This window comes from Pinus tabuliformis, chromosome 9 (assembly GCF_031772625.1).
Source record: "Pinus tabuliformis cultivar Carrire ecotype Pingquan chromosome 9, CPIR1, whole genome shotgun sequence".
NCBI classification, from domain to species: Eukaryota; Viridiplantae; Streptophyta; class Pinopsida; order Pinales; family Pinaceae; genus Pinus; species Pinus tabuliformis.
This window is the reverse complement of record NC_142307.1, coordinates 337,111,147-337,116,579: the sequence shown is the minus strand read 5'-3', so window position 1 is coordinate 337,116,579 and position 5,433 is coordinate 337,111,147.

Here is a 5,433-nt window from a genome sequence, read left to right as displayed (position 1 = left end):
TTTTTTTGTTGTTCATGGCTTTTAGCCATTCGAACCCATGCATGTTTGGTTCCTCTTCCGCCTCTGTCAATTCACCTTCTGTGCAGCTGCACTTGGAGTTCCCTGTTTGGCGTCATCATCAGCACTCAGGGAGTGGCCACGTGTCCTCCTCTAACAAGCGCCAGCCTGCTTCGTCGGTTCGTTTCTTCAGTTATGTCGTGGATGAAGTCTTCCTCCACCGTGGTGGTAAAACAGATTCCAAATCCTTCTAAAATGTGGCGTATTCCCTTGTCGATTTTGCTTCCTCCCTAGGCGCAATCTCAGTCGTCCGATTTGGGCCCCCCAGATCCAACGCCATACGCATGTTCACACGGTTGACTTGCTCGACCTTTAACGTGCGATCAATAGTGTTTTTCTCTCACCTCCACTTGCCATGCATCGATCGATGAATGGAATCGCTTCGCTCTTGTCCGAAACCTCTTACCATTTGAGGGCACCCTGATCAAAACTGCCGATTTCCAGAGTACGGTCTCGCCTTTGTACTTTCAGTGCTTTTTCCTTTCTGCCCACGGTTCTCTGGCTTCCCATGCGTCCGTGTGCTCGAGCTTCCTCCTTCAAAGCCCTGTTCGCCCAACGATGCGCGATTAGAGCTAAGCGCTAATCACGCATCACCTGGCCATTACTTCTTCATACTTCTCATTTTCAGTCAGATCAACTTGGATCGCTATCGTTTTCCAGGAGAAGTGTTTGATGTGATACCTATCTAGAATGGACAAGATCTTATCCTCCCAGACTACGAAGTTCGAAGCTCCGTCCACTCTGTCCTACTCTCTCAGCCCATTCACTGGCATTTCACTACTCCTGATCTATATCTTAGGGGAGGCCCCCAAGATCTAAAAGATTGAAATGGATTTTAGGGCCGAGGCCCCCAAGATCTGAAAATTTGAAATTCCAGAAGAAAAATAGGAGAATGTCCAATAAACAAAACCACAAATAATTTTTTTATTAAAAATGGAGAATAACTGTAAAAGCTACATTGTGGCAGACAAACTGTCCTTTTACAAAATGTGACTTGTTACTTATAGTATTTTTCAGTTACAATCCCATGGATCAATTCCATGGGTGAATGAATATCATGGGTGGATGTCACAATACCACGGGTCAATTCCATGGGTGAATTAATACCATGGGTGGATGTCAAAATACCATGGGTGAATGAATACCATGGGTGGATGTCACAATACCATGGGAAAATGCCATGGGTGAATGAATACCATGGGTGGATGTCACTTACAATACCATGGGTGGATACATACCATGGGTGGATGAATAACTTGGGTGGATGAATATCATGGGTTGATGCCATTTTCTATTCATAACATTTCTCCCTCCTTAAGAAGCAATGGTCCCCATTGCATGAAGTTCCCTCCCGCGAAGCCTTTGTTGAATATGAAGAGCCACTGAAGAGAAGGGTTTTATGTGGTTAACCCATAACCATGATGAACAAAGATCTGAGCATAGAGATACCCTGTAATGCTTGTGACCAACTGTGATACTGACAATGTGCGGCCTAGAAAATGGGATTCTATGAAGTGTGGGTTTGTGGATGACCTATAACCATGATGAATGAAGATCCAAGGATAGAGATACCCTGTAATGCTTGTGACCAACAGTGATACTAACAATGTGCAGCCTAGCAAATGGACTTCGGCAAATGGACTTTGATGAAGTGTGGGTTTGTGGATGAATCACAACCATGACAAACGAAGTCTGAGGATAGAGATATCATGTAATGCTTGTGACCAACTGTCTTACTAACAGTGTGCGGCCTAGCAAATGGACTTCGATGACAAGGATTTTGTGCAGTGACCCATAACTGTGATGTTGGTTGATGATGAAGTAGCAGTTGCCTACATAGCCTAGGCTGGGAAGGCACGTCTCCAAATAACCCAAGCCAAATGTTGCTATGCTGAAGCTGATGAATGTGAAGCAGCAAGTGCCTACATAACTCAGTCAATATAACTCAAAATATATATTATAACCTACTTTTGGAAACAGAAGGACTATTTTACATCTTCCCATGTGTTGGAAATCCTTATCTGGACATGCTAGAATCTCATATTCGTGCTGCAACTTTTCCATAGTCACAAAAGTTCTAAAAAAATAGTTGATTTTAAATCAGCAATATCTCCCATGTCTGAACTCTGATTCGACCCATTTTTTTTAAATTGAGAAATTTTCGAGAGAAGCTCAAATCTATGATCACTTTTCTTAAATTATACACCAAAATTTCAAAACAAAGATAGGAGAGTCATTGTCCACGAATTGTCGTCAGAAACATTTCTGCAACATAACTGATTATAAATCAGCGATATCTCCCTCATCCGGACTTTGATTCGGCTGATTGTTTTTTTGAATTTAGGTATTTTTTCACAAGGAATCCAGATATGGTATTTTGTTTTGCAAATTTTGAACCAAAAAAATCAGATCTGATCTGCAAACTTGTTGTCCAAAAAACATTCCTACAAAAAAAATAAGAAATAAAAATTCTTCTTGCTTCGCCAAAGAAAATGCTTTATGGAGGAAGTAGCACGTGCCTGAAGTTTGCTAAATATTGATGGAAAATTTAAAATTGAAATACGCATCAAACCCTCATTCCCATAGAATCACTTGCTCTGATACCATTGATCCAAATCTTGGGGGAGGCCCCCAAGATCTAAAAGATTGAAATGGATTTTGGGGTCGAGGCCCCAAAGATCTGAAAAATTTAAATGCGGAAGAAAAAGAGGATAATGTCAATAAACAAAACCAAATAAATTTTTTTATTAAAAATGGAGAATAATTGTAAAAGCTACATTATGGTAGACAAACTGTCCTTTTACAAAATACGACTTGTTACTTATAGTATTTTCAGTTGCAATCCCCACAGGTCAATTCCATGTGTGAATGAATATCATGGGTGGATGTCATAATACCACGGGTCAATTCCATGGGTGAATGAATACCATGGGTGGATTTCACAATACCATGGGCAAATGCCATGGGTGGATGTCACTTACAATACCATGGGTGGATAAATACCATGGGTAGATGCCACTTACAATACCATGGGTGGATGAATAACATGAGTTGATGAATACCATGGGTTGATGCCATTTTCTATTCGGATGAGCTCCTCTTTTGACTCTTTCGAGTCTCTCAACTTCTCGTCTGGAAGTTCTCGGTTGGACTCCCTCTGAGTCTCGATTTCACTTCTGGAAACCCCTCTGCCAATCTCGAGATGACCCACTCTGATCGTTTGTGCAACTGCACCTTTGATCTAGATTTCTTGGCTAGAAATCCTTGGCAGCAACTCCCTCCTCCTTGGTCTTGCCCTATTAGGTATTGTTCTGACAAAAATACCCCACTAGCTTTGCTCTGCCAATTACCCACAACCTCTTATGCCCTAGCAATCTGAAGAACTGAGCCTATAGGTACTATGCAATCTCGGAAGTGGCTAAATTGCTCCACTAGCCAACTGCGTCACTCCTACATGGCTGTGCAGGATGGCATAGCTCTTAGTGAGCCTCTTCTACCTCCCATTGCTTCTGCACTGGCCCCTTCTCTAGCTCGAGCTAATGACACATGCCCTTTGCGTCACCCCTTCTCTGTTTCTTTCTGCTTAGGAACAACATTTGTCACTCAGGACAACTGTTTCTGCAGCAAATTTTCTGATTAGCCTAGTGCCTTCAACTCTCTTGTGATCTGCAACCACGCTCTGATACCATGTTGGAATTTCTAAGTTTAACTCGTTATAAATTCTTCTTGTACTATCTGATTTATTTCTTCCTACTTGTTCAGTTACTTAACAAGTTATTTACCATGTAAATACTAAAAATAAATACAAGTAAAATATCAACACATACAGATCATCAACTGAAACTAAACAATCACACAAGTGACACCGTTGTTTTTTGACTAATTCCCCCACAAAAAACCCAATGCAGGAAAACTGGTGCAGCTATTCAGAGGGTTTTATTATTATGCAATTTCAAAATACAACCTAGGTGTAGGAAATGGCTCAACCAATAGAGAATACCCTCGGCAGTATTACCTCTCAGTCAGAGATAGATATTCCGGCTAAATCATCGGATGAACGATCCCACAACAACAATGTAGCTTATGTTTCTCTGCGTCACTCTGATAGGAACTGCGTCACCTTATCCGGCTCTCCAGCTCCCAGTCTGTCCCACCAAAAATATCCCAGCGCTGCCTCTAGGCCCTGCATGTTAGGTCCCTATAATACTAGTGATTACCCCATTACTATTGTAGTTGTATCTCTTATTAATATTGTTGTGCCCCTATTGTCCCCATATTGTTATTACTGTGCCCCATAGAATCCCTCTATTGTTATTTTTGTGGCTTTATATTATTATTGTTAGGTCGGCTGGGTTATATTATGACTCCTTAGACTCCTATATATAGAAAGGAGGTTTTGTCATTTTTATCATCAAGAATTGTTCATTTATGTAATGTAAAGGAGGTTGCCCCCTCAAGAGGCTGAATTCTAAGGCGTTGATCTATCTTTTCTATCTTTTTGTGAGTTTCTTTCATAACATTTGGAAGCAGTCATAGAGACAAGAACTCGACAGCTACGAAATCGATCAATTTCAGAGTATATCATCAAGTGGAAGAACTTATCTGCTGAAGATTCCACATGGGAGGATGAGAATTTTATACAGAAGCATCCAGAACTACTCAAGCGTTGAGGACAACACTTTTTTGAAGGAGAGGGGCATGTTAGGTCCCTATAATACTAGTGACTACCCCATTACTATTGTAGTTGTACCCATTATTAATATTGTTGTGCCCCTATTGTCCCCATATTGTTATTACTGTGCCCCATAGAATCCCTCTATTGTTATTTTTGTGGCTTTATATTATTATTGTTAGGTCGGCTGGGTTATATTGTGACTCCTTAGACTCTTATCTATAGAAAGGAGGTTTTGTCATTTTTATCATCCAAGAATTGTTCATTTATGTAATGTAAAGGAGGTTACCCCCTTGAAGAGGCTGAATTCTAAGGCGTTGATCTATCTTTTCTATCTTTTTGTGAGCTGGTTTCATAACACTGCGTCAACCTCTCTGGCACATTGTTAGCCTTTCTAGCCCAACGTCAGCCTCTCTGAGTTGTGCATCAACCTTTGGCGCCTCTGTGTCTCACACTCTAGCCCTCTCTGGCTCTGCGCGCAGCTCCTAGCTGCCTCCTCTGCGTGGCCTCTTGGTTGCCTCTGTGTGGCCTCTAGATGGCTCTACAATCAACCTCTCTCAGCTTCTGCACTGATTCTCCTGATACTACTCTGCCTCTCTACCATGTAATCACTTCCCCTTAGCTCTAACTCAAATTACTCTCTTAATTTCCTTAGCAAACCCTACCCCAAAAATCAGTTCATGATCTCTCTCGATGCGTCCTCC